Source organism: Marmota monax, unplaced genomic scaffold, assembly GCF_021218885.2.
Source record: "Marmota monax isolate L192 unplaced genomic scaffold, Marmota_monax_Labrador192_F-V1.1 WCK01_AAM20220418_F8-fsc00072, whole genome shotgun sequence".
NCBI lineage: Eukaryota > Metazoa > Chordata > Mammalia > Rodentia > Sciuridae > Marmota > Marmota monax.
In genome coordinates, this window is record NW_026692356.1 from 3,478,236 (window position 1) to 3,494,861 (window position 16,626).

A 16,626-nucleotide genomic window follows, 5' to 3' on the forward strand; every position below is an offset into this window, starting at 1 on the left:
GCTTATTACCAGACAAAAGGGAAATGGATGTTGAACAAGCAAACACAATAGAAATCCACCGTAATGTAAGATTCATATTTTTAAAAATTAAAAAAGAGAGGAAAAGCAATACATTTGTTCAAAACCAAACTAAAAGAATCGAATGACTGCTGAATCTCCAAAGGTCTATGTTTTTATTATCCAAAACATTTTTAAAGTTTCATTTGTTTCTCAAGCCTCAAGGGACTTTTAAGTGAACGCATCCCCTTGGGTATTTGCATCGAGGACATTAGCCTGGATCTGTCTGTCTTAGACCTGAAAAATGTCCAGACCTTTCCTGACTTTCTCCCCGATGTGCATTTAGCTTCTTCTGCTACTGACATTGAAACACAATCTTGTCAGTTCATATTAGAATTAAGAGTCTATTCTTAACAACTCAATGAGATGCATCTGGCAATATGCACAGATGCATTTTAAAATTAAGGACACTATAACAATAAATATGTTGCCTCTTATATAGGGAACGAAACCTAAACAAAAATGGTGTCTCCCCTGATTTGCTAACATAAACTGAATTTTAGTTCATCTACAACATTGAAACATAATCTTCCCAGGTTATGTTGGAATTTAATAGTATATTCCAAACAGTCAAGGCAGGTACAATTGATGACATGCATTCATGCATTTATAAAAACTAAGACATTTAGTTGACAAATATATTCCCTTTATGCACAAAGCCTCCAAAGAATTCCCCTGAAGCTATTCTCCAAAATTCCCTCTCTCTGCCTCTCCTTTTTTTTTTTAATCTTTTCCAATTAAAAAAAGAAGTAAAGTTGAAATCATCAGAAGCCTGAACAGGGTGCAGTGATGCAAGCCTGTAATCCCAGCAACTCAGGAGGCTGAGGCAGGAGGATTGCAAGTTCAACTCAGGAGACTATGGCAGGAGGATCACAAGTTTGAGGCCAGCCTCAGCAATTTAGCAAGGCCATAAGTAGTTTAGCGAGACTCTGTCTCAAAATTTTAAAAAATTAATAACTAAAAAGGGCTGGGCAAATCTTTACCACAAGCACATCAGATAGAGCACTAATCTCTAGGATATATAAAGCACTCAAACCAAAAAAACAAATAACCCAATCAATAAATTGACCAAGGAAGTGAACAGACACTTCTCAGAAGAGGATTACAATCAATCAACAAACAAATGAAAAATGTTCAACATCTCTAGCAATTAGAGAAGTGCAAATCAAAACTACTCTAAGATTTCATCTCATGCCAGACACAATGGCAGTTATCAAGAATACAAACAACAATAAGAACAATAAGTGTTGGCAAGGATGTGGGGGAAAAGGCACACTCATATATTGCTGGGTGGTACTGCAAATTGGTGCAACCAATCTGGAAAGCAATATGGAGATTCCTTAGAAAACTGGGAATGGAACCACCATTTGACCCAGGTATCCCACGCCTCGGTTTATACCCAAAGGACTTAACAAACAGCATACTACAGGTTCACAGCCACATCAAAGTGTATAGCAGTTCAATTCACAATAGCTAAATTGTGGAACCAACCCAGATGTCCTTCAATAGATGAATGGATAGGGAAGCTTTGGTACATATACACAATGGAACATTACTCAGCATTAAAAAAGAATAAAATCATGGCATTTGCAGGTAAATGGATGGAATTGGAGAACACAGCTAAGTGAAACGAGCCAATCACAAAAAAACCAAAGACTGAATGTTTTCTTTGATATGAGGATGCTGACTCATAATGGCTATGGGGGAGGAGCATGAGAGGAATGGAGAAAATTTAGATAGGGCAAACAGGAGGGAGGGAACAGAGGGGGACAGGGGTAGGAATGACTGTGAAATGAGTTAGACATCATTACCCTAAATACACGTATGAAGACATGAATGGTGTGGAAATACTTTGTGTACAATCAGTGACTTGAAAAATTGTGCTCTATGTGTGTAATCTGAAATGAATTGCATTCTGCCATCATGTATAACAAATGGGAATAAATAAATAATTTAATAAAAAATAAAATAAAAAGGGCTGGGAATGCAGCTCAGTGGTAAAACACCCCTGGGTTCAATCCCCAGTGCCAAAAAAAAAGAAAGAAAGAAAAGAAAAATAAAAAGAAGTTTGACTGGAAGATGCTTCTTTATTTATTTTTAATTATTCAGACTATAGACAAGAATGTTGAAGTAAGGAAAGAAACCAATCTTAACAAATATCTTTCAGCATTTGGTAAATTACCAGTTCTGATATATCTGGAGGCTTAGGGACTATAAATTCTAACACTGACACGCTGACCTTAACTATTCCTCTGTCCTTTCTGAGGGCCTTCCTGGCTCTGTAAGACAGTTGTTGAGTTTGTACTTTGAAATAGACCCTGTGCATAGAAAAATCAATGAAGCATAGTTTTTGCCCTCAAGATGTCCAAAGTCTAATAGAGGAAAACAAGCTTGTAAATAGATAGCAAGAACAAAGTGGGACTTAGGCTATAATGGAGGCTTGTTTGTACAGAGCATGGTGCACAAGCACTGGTTAGGGAGAGCCAGCTTCCTGGAGGTGTCAGAATAGGCTTCTCAGAAAAGATGTCTTAGAAAGTGGGTCTGGTAGGATTGGTAAAATTTGCCAAGCAAAGAAGAGAGGATGTGGATTTCAAACAGATGGGAAAGCATGTGAAAAGATGCAAAAAATAAAGAATGGTGTTACCATCAGAAGAGTGTAGCTTTGGTTCCAATCCCCAAAATCTTAGTGGTTTATAATAACAAAGATTTGGTTTCTCACATCCTTCATAAATTGGCTGGTGACCTGCTGGCAGACAAGACACCAGTTTTAAATTTTGCTAATTGCTGCAACAGAGGGAACTCAATCCGGATTTGCACCAGCAATTAATTGCTCTGTCCAAGAAGTAACATGTACCACTTTTGCTAGCAAATTATTGGCTAAACTTGTGACACAGCCCCACCCAAACAAAGAAGCCAGAGAGTGCAATCCCATCACAAACCCAGAAGATGGAGAGAGAGAAATGCTGTCGACTTATAGTATCCTGAGGGGGCTGGTTCCAAGAGTCTTCCTCTCACTCCCAAAACCAGTATCTGTAGATGCTCAGGTCACTTGTACAAAATGGTTTAGTATTTGCATATAATCTATGCACATCCTCCCATATACGTTAAATCATCTCTTGATTACTGATCACACCTGATAACTCTATAAATAGTTGATACATTATATTGGTTTAGGAATAAGGACAAGAAAAAGAGGTCTATAAATGTTTGACACAGATACGATGTTTTTCCAAATGTATCTGATCCATGGTTGATTGAATTTCTAGATGCTGAACCCATGGATGCAGAAGGAGATTGTGTTTGGCAAATGGTGCTAATATCACCATAAAGGTGCCACATAAATAAATCTCTGTGTTCAGTAAGCATGTGTGTTAGAGAGTAGGAGACTGGAGGCTGGGGAAAACTTGAAGGATCTGTCTGTGAAAGGTCTCACTTGAAACAAAAAAATAAAATGTGGAGTGCTTCAATCAGGGATGATCAGGGTTGAAAACAGAAACATCAGCACCACCCCCGCCCCATTCAGCAATGATTCTGTCGCCTATAGGGAATGTATGGGCCTTTGGTGGCTTTTTTAATCCTGGTGGGGTACAGCCATAAGCTCCATAGAACAGTGAACAGCTCTAAAGGAATTCAGACTAGCAGCTTCTGAGAAAATTGCAGTGTTGCTTCCTCCATTCCTACTTTGAAGGTTAGTAATGGATTTTAATTTCTAGTCATTAAGGAGTGGGGACATCTGGGGTGAAGTATTAAGGATGGGCTGAGGATGGTCTAATTAACCAGGATTCTAAAAGGCAATCTACTATTGGGGCATCCCTATGAGGCATTAAAGTCTCAGAGACAGTCAGGGTCAATTCAGGAATCTTAACTCCAGGTCTATAGAACTGTGCCCTGGAATTGTGTTATTGGTGTGTAGGTTGGTACACTGTGCATAGGTGACTTTGCAGACAGCCCAATGCAGGAAATCAGGAAATGAGCCACCAACTAATTCGCTTGTCAGTCAGTGGGTCTGGTGAGAGCTGTTTGCCTGTTCAGGCTTTTGCCTTAGGGCTGCAGGGGAACAACCTGAGTAAGTACAATGGGGGGGGGGTTGTTATAACAAGACTTGGGTGAACGGTATCTTGCTGTGTCCCAGTACTGATGCACTAAATACAGGATACAATCCAGAGCAACATATAGCAGTTTTTCTTATTTAATCCACAGAGCAAGGTGTTACACAGAATAAAAGAACCGAGGTCTAATCTGACACCTACCACACTCCCTGACTTCAAGTATTTTCCTTTCTTCAATTGGGGATAACATATGGAAATGGAAGAGGGACAATTGCAAATCACTTTGGACTTCTTATAAGAAAGGCAGCAGATAAACATAAGGTATTAATAGTATGGATCTTTTTCTTTTAAATAGCTGTCACATCTGGCTCTTTGTTTTCTGCCTGGATTATAAAATGAATGGCTTCAAAACACACACACACACACACAAATCCGACTAAATCACATCCACCCACAGACTTCTACTAGATGGGTGCATTTTATATCAAGTGTAAATAATCTTGGAATGTCACAGATTCCTTTTTTCCACAGGGGTTTTCAAACAGAATAAAACCTATCAATTAGAGATTCTGCCAATACATTATTCCCTAAGAGTGTAGGCATTACTTTTTTTTTTTTCCAGAACTGGGGATTGAACCCAGGGTATCCTGCGTTTTAAGCAAGTGCTCTACTATTGAGCTACATCCCAGCTTTTTAAATGGATTTTTTTTTAAGAAAGAGAGAGAGAGAGAGAGAGAGAGAGAGAGAGAGAGAGAGAGAATTTTTTTAATATTTATTTTTTTTTAGTTTTCGGCGGACACAACATCTTTGTATGTGGTGCTGAGGATCAAACCCGGGCCGCACGCATGCCAGGCGAGCACGCTACCGCTTGAGCCACATCCCCAGCCCTTAAATGGATTTTTTGGGAGGGGTTTTGTGTGTGTGTGTAGGGGGGGTTGTTAGTTGGGGGGTTGTTATTGGTTTTTTTCTTTTTTTTTAAGATAGTATCTTACTACGTTGTCCGGACTGGTCTCAAACTATCCAGCCTGATCCTCCTGCTTCAGCTTCCCAAATAGCTAGATTACAGATATGAATAACCACACCCAACATTGTTAACTCTTTGAAACCAAAAATTTTCAAATCTATCACCAGCAACATATAGCAGTTTTTCTTATTTAAACCAGAGACCAATACGAGAAGACCAGCATTTTTATAAAGGAAAATGATGTGTAGCTTCGTAATCAATTAATTAACATTAAACTTTTTTTTTTCAGTGTTGAAGACTGAACCCAGGACCTCATGCATAATAACTTTTGAATTTAGAAAAATACAAAAAAAAAAAAAAGATATTCTGCTCCAAGTTGACAATGTACCATGATGGAGCTGCTGTGGTTCTTTAACTCCAAGTGTTTCTGAAAGCAGGAAAGGTGAGGGGGAGATGCCCACTCAAAATGTTACAGGGACACAATTCAGTTGTGTGTGTTCCTGGACTAACCACTCTCTTCGGGGCTCACAAATCGAGGCATCTGAGGGATAAACACCTCAGGTGCACACAAATCAGTCTGCAAGATTATTGGATGAGGACACCATCAGATGCACACAGATAAACACCTCAGATGCACACAAATCAGTCTGCAAGATTATTTGATGAGGACTATACCCCTCACTGTGTAAATATTCTACCTAATGCACTTGGGACCTTGAACTGACAGATGTTTATATTACCAGCCTTGACAAAAAGCCTCACTCCTAATCAAATTTACACAGGAACTAAGCAAGGGAACAGGGAGGAACTTGGGCCCTGAATATTCTGCACTGCCTTAGCCTTCCTCGTTCCCCACTCCCTGGAGCCCCAGGCTTCCAAATCTCAGACATCTCCCCAGTCTCCTGAAGGTTAACGATGCTATTTCCCGCTGAACCAGCCAGAAACAACACTGGAAGTGGGTTTATTTTTACCCCAGGCTTTGCCATCTATCATTACTGAAAAACTAAGAGACAGGTTTTGGCTGCATATCCTGTGGAATATTCAAGATCTCCATGCAGAATTTGGCCTCAGTCTGCCGCCTTTATCTCATCTGGAGCGGTCTCCTTCTTCTCCCTGCCAATGTTCCTCATTAGCAAGGATATTTGTATTCAAAACAAGAGACAGTTTCTTTGGTCAGGCACCTGAGGGATCCTGTGGTGACATCATATGGCAGCATTCTCTGACTGATGTCATTGCTTCTTTCATGGAAACAAATCATGGGTACCTTGGATGACATGGTATGTTTAACCAAAGGGAGGGAGAATAGGTAACAAATTTAAATATTTCTTGCAGAGTTCTTCAGTATGCAGACTGAACAGCAAAAAATACTTGTTCTATTACAGGTTATTCTTTATGGCTTTTAAAGATATTTCACTTTTTGAGGGCATCTTTTTCCCTGGTTTGTAACATGGAAATTGTATTGCCTGCTAATTGGATGCCTTTCAGAACCCTGAGATCCTGTAATGGAATTCCTTGGGGACTCCATTACCTCCTACATTACATTCAAACAGTTCTTTCTTGGTTTGCAAAAGTCCTGTGTTCATGGAAACTTGAAAGTATCTACCTTCTCATCTTTTCCAGTCAAGCAAACTTGATTAGAGCCTTTCAAAGCAACCAGAAGAGCTTCTGGTTGGTGACTGTGTGTCCATACTGTGCAGGGGTCTAGACCCCGAGCCCTTTGAACTCTTATTTTCATATTTAATTTCCATCTATTTCTCTCTTCTGTTGATTTTCTTTTTTAATAATTTATTTTAATTAGGTATATATGACAGAATGCATTTTGATTCATTGTATACAATTGCAGCATTTTCATTTCTCTGGTTGTACACAATGTAGCGTCACACCATATGTGCAGTCTTACATGTATTTAGGGAAATGATGTCCATCTCATTCCACCATCTTTCCTGCCCCCTGCACCCTTCCATCCTCCCTCACCTTTGCCCAAACTTCCTCCATTTTTTCCCAAGCCTCCCCCTCCCCATTATGGATCAGCATCCACTCATCAGAGAGAACATTCAGCCTTTGGTTGTTTGGGTTTGGTTTACTTTACTTAGCATGATATTCTCCAACTCCATCCATTTACTTGCAAATGTCATGATTTTATTCTCTTTTAATGCTGAATAATATTCCATTGTGTATATATACCACAGTTTCTTTGTCCATTTATCTGTTGAAGAGCACCTAGATTGGTTCCATAGCTTAGCTATTGTGAATTGAGCTGCTCTAAAATTATAATATGGCTGTGTCACTCTAGTATGATGATTTAACTCCTTTGAGTATAGACAGAAAAGTGGGATAGCTAGGTCAGATGGCGGTTCCATTCCAAGTTTTCTAAGGAATCTCCATACTTACTGCTTTCCAGATTGGTTGCACCAATTTGCAGTCTAAGCACCAAATTACTACCTGCTCTTTTGAACCCAGCAAATACTCTTTCAGGATGGCTTTTGACAGATGTGGAAACTGAGGCATCAGACCCCCTACACACACTTAGGGCCATAGGGCTGATCAGAAAAGAATGGAGCTTGTGCTGGGGATGTAGCCTAGCAGTAGAGTTCTTGCCCGGCATGCACAAGACCCTGAGTTCAATTTCCAGTGTCAAAAGCAGAAAAACTCAAGGAAGCCTGCAATAGGTCTTTCCTGAAAGTAAAACCATGTTGCTATCCTGCTTCCAAGGAAGTCCCTGAAAGGAGGACTGATGGCTCACTCTGTCACCCCCACTGGATCACAAGTACCTGGGTTAAACGTGACTTCTGGGTGTGTCTGTGAGGGCTTTCCAGATGACATTAGCATCTGAATCTGTGTACTCAGTAGATTGCACTCCCCAGGGTGAACAGGTATCTTACAATCCACTTAGGATCTGGACCAAATAAAAAGGCAGAGGGAAGGAATTCCCCCCCACACACTTTTTCTCTTCCTGCCTTGTTGCTTGAGTCTAGACCTTGATCTTCTGCCCTTGGCCTGGGATTTGTATTGGCTATTGGGCCTTCAGACTTGGACTGAAATTATACCACCCATTCCTGGGTATCCAGCTCAAATACAGCAGATTATGGGATCTGTTGACCCTTAGAATTTGTATATTACAAATCTCATCCAAACATCCTAATAACAAAACATAGGATTCTCACATAAATATATTTATTTCATAAATAAATACCAGAGCCAAACTTAGTACCCAAATACCCTGGAAAATTTTTGAGTCCTCTGTATATTAATATTTGGTGATGAGAATGGCAAGGGACAGGGAGGGCACATGCAGGGTTCTGCTCTGCTGCTAGCATGGGATCTGGGGAGTATTCACCAATAGCAAGGCAGACGTTAAGCCTGTTGGGTTCAGCTGTCCGGAGAGAAGCCAGAAGTGGGGTTTCCCAATTCTCCCTGGTGCGCTGACCCCTCACACACTGATCTTGACAGCTCTGCTCCTGATATTCCCCTAAGGGATTTAAGTCACCAAGCAATTAAAACCCAGACGCTGGGTGTGTGTTCTGATTCTGAATCAGGGCGGCTTTTGCAACATCCAAATTATAACCCAGAGATCCAGTGCTGCTCTGGGATCCCTGAGGTGGCTTCAAGATGTCACCTGCGTTTTCAAGTGCAAAGCCCAGATTTCTTCTTCGTTGCCCTCCCAGCACATTTCACATTAAGTAAACAATTGCAGTGATACGATTCTCTCCCAATCTTCCTACAGCTCCCGGCAGAAGGTCAGTGGGGTTTTTCCTCTGGTGGTTGGCTGACTCAGAGCTCTCCTCTCCCCATGCTCGCCTTGAGGAGGCCGCCGCGGTTCCAGGTTTTCTGGTTTCAAAATAAATTGGCAGAAATCTGAAGTGATGCCAATACCGCCCTCCTGCCCGCAGGCAGTTGGGTCCCAGTGGGAGGTCTCTTAGCAACCAGGCTCAAATCAAATATTTGGGCGTCTGGACACATTCTGATTGGAATGAGATCATGAACAAAAACTTCTCTCTTTCCCTCGACCCAGCTACCGAGGGTTATGAAAAGATGCTGAGCGCCCCCGAGCTGCCTCCCTGTGCCCGGGATGTCTGTGACTCACTAAGTTCAGTGAGAGGCAGTCCCCACCATGGGGCAGCGAGGTCCCAGACCTGCAGGCCACAAGTCTATCTTCTATTTCTGGCTTGATGAGGATCCTTGCACTCTAATTTTTTGGATGCTGTGCCTACATAAAGCCCGAAGTTTGAAGTTGACCCAGTCCGACCCTGTGTATACAGCACTTTCCAGAAATCAGAACATCCACAGGGTGTGAGCTGCAGTCCACTTCAGAGGAAACCCTGTGGGAAGAACGAGGGCTTCAGCACGATCCTCCTCCATCTGTGGACTGGTCCTTTCCTCCACCATCCCCACAAGTGACAAATGGCAAATGAGTGGGAGAGGGGGACAGAAGAATGCCAGCCAAGAGCAGTTTTGCTCCTCAAAGATGAAATATTTGTTTAACTTTTTCAACAATTGGAATCTGTTTTCCAACCTCAAATCCTAGGTTATTCCTGTAGAACTCGGGAAAAATGAAATATATCACATTTGGCTTTGCTTGCTAATTCCAATTAGTACTCTTAGAGACTGGGGAGATGTTATTTCAGCTTTTATGTCTATAATATGGACTTTTAAAGTCCTGGGCTCTTGATCTCATCAGAGATGGGCTAGCCAGAGCTCCTCCCTTGGCCCAGTTGTCCAGCCCTCTCTCTGCATCTTAGGCCACTCCATGTGGTCCCTGGGTTGTCACTTCTATGTGCACAGATGTTTCACCTCTCCACTTGAGTCCCCAAAAGGTTGATACCATGTCTTACACCCGCTTGTCACCTTTATAAGACACCTCATCCACAGCCCTAGGTCCTAAATAAACTCAATGAATTTAATTAACATCCAAACCATAGAGAAATGTCATCTTTTCCTTCAATGGTAATGAACAAATCAGAAAGCACAGAGGTAGTGATTCAGGCACCATTGGTTTGCCTCTGCCCCTCTCTAGTTTTGTGGCCTTGGGAAAGTTATAGGAAGCCCTCTTAGCCTCAGTTGCTTTATTGGAAAATGGAAATAACAGCAGTCTCTACTGGGTTGAAGTGTTTTGAGAATATTAGACAAACATCTAACACAAAGAAAGTCAATAAGTGGGAGTTTTCATTGTCAGGGCTCTTTGACTTGAAACACAGAATCTTTTGATCATCTGAACCTTAAATGAAAGCACACTTGGGTTACTTAGTTGTTCTGATCATAAAATTATTTTAATTCTTTATCTTAAAAGCTGTGGAAGATCACAGAATGAGTTAGCACCTAGCTTCTCTATGTCTTAAGGTAAACTATATCTTTTCTAAATCACTCCTTGCTTTAAAAGATGGACACACACACACACACACACACACACACTTATGGCAATGATTTGTTAAAATTATTATTTTGGTCAAAAACTGTTAATAACTAAGATTCGACAGTGACCCTGAATTCCATTTTGAACATCCTCCCCCCAGGTCTCCTTTGAAAGTAGTGATAAATTTTTGTTGATTTTGTTTATAAGATAGAAGACACCTGAATTCAAGGCCTGACAGATGTACTTGAACACAGTGTCAAGGTTGGACAATGGACACATTTTATTTTTTCAATCTCATCAGCAGACAAAGAAGCCAGCATTATCTGTAATAGCTGCAGACTGGAAATGACCAAGTGTCCAAGAGGCTAGGACCATGTTCTTTTACAAAGCAATGGAATATCTGACTTTTTCTTAAGACGAAGATTCTATTCAAAATAACATTAAGTCGAAAAGCTAAAAACCATGATTGCATTGATACGACAACCAGGTTTACAAAGCAAATAAAGGGAAATAAGATTTTCTAAATAGTAGAGGTTTCTAGTAAGATGTAATCTTGACCTCCAAGAGTACTGTTTTCTTAAATGTCTTCATTTTAACTTCATGTACTTTGATTAAGTACTTGCTTATATTTATAAAGTAAACCTTTCTCACAGTGAAACTTCACATCATGTACAATCACAAGAATGGAATCCTAATTAGAATAAGTTATACTCCATGTATTTGTGTCAAAATACATCCTACTGTCATGTATGTCTTAAAAAGAACAAATAAAAAATATTTCAAAATCAAGTAAACCTTCCTTATATTCCATGATAACAGAGCATTTACTAGGTCCTAGGAATTATTTGGGGTGGGTGGCAATATGTTGTGATCCTGGACCTTACCTTCTACTGTGGGACATGGTCAATCAACAAAAATGTCACTGTGCCATTTTACAAAAGACTTTCACTTTCAAATTTCACAGGCCCACTGTCTAATAAGTAAGGTTTAATGTACGCATCTGAGAGATGAGAGAACTAAATAGGCCAACGTCAGCCAGTGGGAGGTGACGGCTGGGATTTTAACCTAGGTCACCCGGGTCTTCTGCTTTGGCAACAGCAGGTTAAGTCATTACACCAATCTTCCTACCAGAGACAACTTAAAAAGCTGGATGAAATATTTGTTGAACTTTTTCAAAAGCAAAACAGCAAGAATAAGGTGGTAAGGAAACATTTGCCAAAACCACGGAGAAAGCAAACCAGAGAGGTTAGCTCAGCCCCACAGTTTTTAGCCTAAGGCACTTGTCGATCTGGAAAAAAATCAAGTTTGAAATTGACCTGTTCTTCTGAGAGCCTCACAAAGGTAGGGGAGCAAAAGCCCAGGGCTCACCAAAAGTTCAGGATTCAGATTAACCACTCCTCGGTTTAAACAAGGTCCTCTGGGTAGGGAGAAAAGGATTTCTACAGCGTGTAGGCTTGCAGACAAGTTCAGGTCTTGGGCAATCCAAAAGTCTCAGACTTTGAACTTGGATTAAGGTGGTTCCAGCTGGTAGTGCCTTCCTCCCAGAGCCCAGCAGACACTGTGAAAATCCTCCCTGGAAACAGAGTTCACCATTATTATTATATACACATTATTCATGTATACACATGTAGATTCACATATATGCAATGCCTGACACCATCTAAGAGAATTGAGGCACCCAGGAAAACAGGACATTATGAGCAAAGTAGCAACAATAGCCAATAATGGGGCTATGGTTTGGATATGGGTTGAGTGTGTACCCCAAGTGTTCATGTGTTGAAATTTAATCCCCATTGTGGGGTATTCAGAAAGCAGAAACTTAATCCAACTAGAATACAATGTTCAAGTTGCACCCTTTAATCAGGTAATTAGGATTAGGATGGGGCCATCAGTGTAGAACCCCCATGATTGAATCCCAGCAGCTCTACAAGAACAGGGAGAGAGCCAGGCGCGGTGGCACAAGCCTGTAATCCCAGCAGCTCAGGAGGCTGAGGCAGGAGGATCGAAAGTTCAAAGCCAGCCTCAGCAACACTGAGGCACTAAGCAACTGAGTAAGACCCTGTCTACAAATAAAATACAAAACAAGGTGAGGAATATAGCTCAGTGGCCAAGTGCCCCTGAATTTAATCCCTAGTACCCCATCCCCCAAAAAAGAGAACAGGGAGAAAGACCAGCAGACATACAATGTGAGCTCTGTGTCTCTTGCCTTGTGATGTCCTGTGTTGTTTCAGGACTCTGCCAGCAAAAAGACGCAGTTCTTCAACATTGGAGAAGGCCTATGAGACAAAATAAACCTCTTTTCTTTATCAAGTAGGCTATCTCAGTTATTTCATTGTAGTTACAACAAAAAACAGAATAATACAAGTAGAAACAGACTCTCAAAAACTGAAAATGAGGATTCTTCATTTTAGACTATAAAACAACGACATCGACTATATTCAGAAACATAAAAAACATACTTGAAAATTTTGACAGGGAGCTGTAAACTATAGAAAATTTTGTAAAATATTTTTTAAAGAGTCAAATAGAAATTCTCAAACTGAGAAGTGTAAGTCATTGAAATTAAAAACCCAACGACTGATTTAGTAGATTATCACAACTGAGGAGAGAACTGGTGAACTGGAAGAGAGGTCTTAAAAAAATAGCCAGAATTCAGTCTGAAAAGAAAAAAAAAAAGTGGGGGGAGGATATAAAAAGAGAATGTGTGTTTAAGAAAGACAAGTGTTGTATGTTTTCTCTCATACAAAGCTAGAGAGTAAAATAGACAGGAAACCATTAGGGTAGAAGAAGGGACATGGTGGGTGGTGGGGGGTGGAGGGGGTTAGGGGAAGGGATTGGGGAGTAGTAATGACCACATTATGTTATGTGCATATGTGAATCTTAAACCTTGGCCTTATGAGGCCAAGTGTGGTTTTCTCTCCATTCCCTTGAGGACCATCTTCCATCGAGGCCTGAACACAGTGGAGAAAGAACACCACCATCAGGAGGACTGACCTCAAACTTGCCATTGTCCTGTTTCTGCCTAGCTGGGGTTACAGGTGTGCACCACTGTAAGGTCCTTGCTTAGCATCTGGATGGCCATCTTAAGTGAGGCCGCCATTTTAAGAAAAATCTCGCTTCCGGCCCAAGAGCATTTCTGAAAAAGGCTCACCACTCCCTCATACCAACCCCACCCTTAACCACTGGCATTAGGACCCACCATCTCTAATCCCTGAGCCGGCCCCATAAAAGTCCCAAACCCCAAGCCTGTGTCGCCTCTCTCCATCTATAGAGGGATGGCCTTCATGTGTCAGCTCTGACAAATAAGCCCTGTGTGTATCTCTGCCTGGTCTCTGTCTTTTATTTCTTGTTTGCCCATCTCCCGGTTCCTTGCTTTCCTTTCAGCCACCACACAAGGCTGAAAGTGCTGGGGTTTGTTGTTGTTGTTGTTTATTTTTTAATATAAGATTGCTAGTTTTTTAGTTCCTTCAAGAAGTACAGCCCTGGATCTGGGGTGTGGCTCAGTGCTCAGCTCTTACCTAGCATGCACAAGACTCTAGGGGTGATCTCCAGTTGCACAAAGAAAAGAAAAGAAAAAAAAAAGCCATAAGAAAGAAACACAGCCTTGTACTTGGTACTAAGCACCAGCAGACAGGGGTGTGGAAAAATGGCCATGACTCTTAAATAGTCATAGCGTTGTAGCAGATCTCTTCCTTCTATACTGATGCGGCCTTCCTCAGGATCTCCAGCTCCTGTCCTCAAGTGACTGAAGAAATCATCCATTGGTGAAGTCCTACCCTTGTGTTCAGAGAACGGGAACAGACAGGTGAAGCACCAACCAGGTTGCAGGTTGGGATGTGACGTTCTAGATGAGGTGGCCCAGGCTCAGCCCTGCCACCAGCACCCATGCACTGTAGACAGACACTCACTCCTGGGGGGCCCAGGGTACCTCCTATAAGATGAAGGATTTGGAATAGAGCCAGTCATGGCAGACAGGAAGCCTGAGTGGGAGAGGGATGTCTGGCCACACCCTCCAGGTAGAGGTGAGGTACGCAGTTCAAAATGACCCTAGGTGATTCTGATGAGCCCTTTCCAGAGGACACCCCTGCACATGAGGATAGTGCCTTTAGGTCCCTTGCAAAAATAAATGTGTTGTGTTCTCTCTCTGTCCCCTCTAGACTATCCTTCCCGACTCCTGCTTCTGCCCCTGTAAAGCTGGAAAAGTGGAATGTATACAGCAGATGCCCCCGGCTCTGGCCCCATCCTGCACAAGCTTCGTCTCCACAATGGATTCAGGGAGTTACTGAAAAGCCAAGTGGCAGCTCCCAAAGCCACTCTGATAAAACAGCTCCCGCAACAAGCTAACGAGTGATCAAAATGCAACCACGGAAAGCAGCTTCACGGTCAAACCGAGCTGACAGCAGAAGTACCCCACAAGTTGTCATTTCCAATCCCTCATTCCCATTGGCCTGTCTCTCCCTCTCCAAAGTCCCTACAGCCAAGTTCTGCCTCAAATTCCACAAGTGGCCTCATGTGACCAAGTCATGATGTGAACTTTGTCACCCCAGGAGCTTAGAGGAGTGCTCATATTCTGGATATGAAATGGCACCCAGAAGGAATTCCTTCAATTCAGAAGGTGAGGGTGCATTGTGGTTTCCAAAGAGTGTTCACATTGTGGAAAGTTGGCAGTGATAAAATGTTGCATCTGGCCTCGTGAGGATTTGGAGGTCCTAGGGAAGTGAATTGTTCTCCATATAAGCAGCAACATAAATCTTTGCTGAACTCTCTGGCTGCTGCCCCACAGAGGAGTACAGAACAATTACCCACCTACAAGACTAATTAGGTGCCCAGGGAAAATGAATAGCCACCTCATGTTGTCTTGGGATGGCCATGTGACATTGCTGCTACATCAGCCAGCGTACCACACGTGTTGGCTGGCCTTGCCTATTGTGGGAATGAATTCACACCAATTTGTCTGTCCACACCCTTGGTCAGCTCTCTGTCCTTATGGCCAGTGGCAAATATTTAGAGAATGTCTGGCGGTTGGCTACAGCCCTGGAAAAGATCAAAGCTCACTGGTGTCGACCCATACCAACCTGTTCTTCATGCACAGAGGACAAGGAGGGCAGGTGGATCCTGCCATGGGGCCACCCCTAGCACTTGGCAGCTCTGCAGTTCTTCCAAACTCCGATCACCAGAACCCCAGATTGGGAATCCATAAGCCCAGTTGAGTCTAAAAGTGACTCACTTGGCCACAGAGGATTTTTGTTTTAAGTTGACAACATTTAAAATGCAGATTTCATACAAAAATCTGGATTCCTGCTGCTTTGGAAAAATTAGAAGCTTGAGTGACACTTCTGATTAGCTGTCACTAGAGTTAAATAGTCCTTCCAGCTGAGGCAGGGGCACACCAGGCACCAGAATCCTACCAGAGGCAGAGCTGGGCTTTGTGGGCCCTGAAGCTTATGTAATTTGGAGTGACTTCTCAAGAAAAATAAATTGAAATTATAAATACAAAATTGCTAGGCCCCTCCAAGGACCTGAGCACGTGAGACCTCAAGAAGCCCACACACCATGTGCTGCCACAGAAAAGCCACCTCTGGGCCCACCCACGGCTATTGCTTCACACCCAGCCTGGTTCCTGTGTGCTACCCGCCTGGCATATAGGCATTTGAGTCAGTGACCTCTTGCCTATACCTTATGGCCTCCAGCCTCTGCTGTCATTTCTAGTCCACAGCCCAAATTTCCAGCAATAATGTAGGTGGTCCCTGGCCCTCTACAGAGAGCTCAGCCTTCTTTAAACTTTAGAAACTCAAATGAAAGCTGGTTTCATTTCATTTAAAAGAAGTAAAAAAGTAAATAAATAAAAGAAGAAGTCTTGATGCCTTGTAATTCCTTCTTCTTTTTGAAAAAAAAAAATAGAAAACAGGCTTGGCATACACCTGCCATCCCAGAGACTTGGGAGGCTGAGGCAGGAGGATGGTATGTTTAAGGCCAGTCTGGGCAACTCAGTAAGACCATGTCTCAAAATAAAACGATAAGAGCTGAGGATATAAATCAGTGGTAGAGTGCTAACCTAACATGTGCTAGACCCTGGGTTCAATTCCTAGTACCAAGCGGGTAGGGGGAAGAGTCTAGGAATCTGCCTAGAATTTATACCAAGGGATTCTTTTCTAGCACAGAGATGTATGAAAAGCAATGAAAAGGAAAAGGATAAGTGTCTGCTA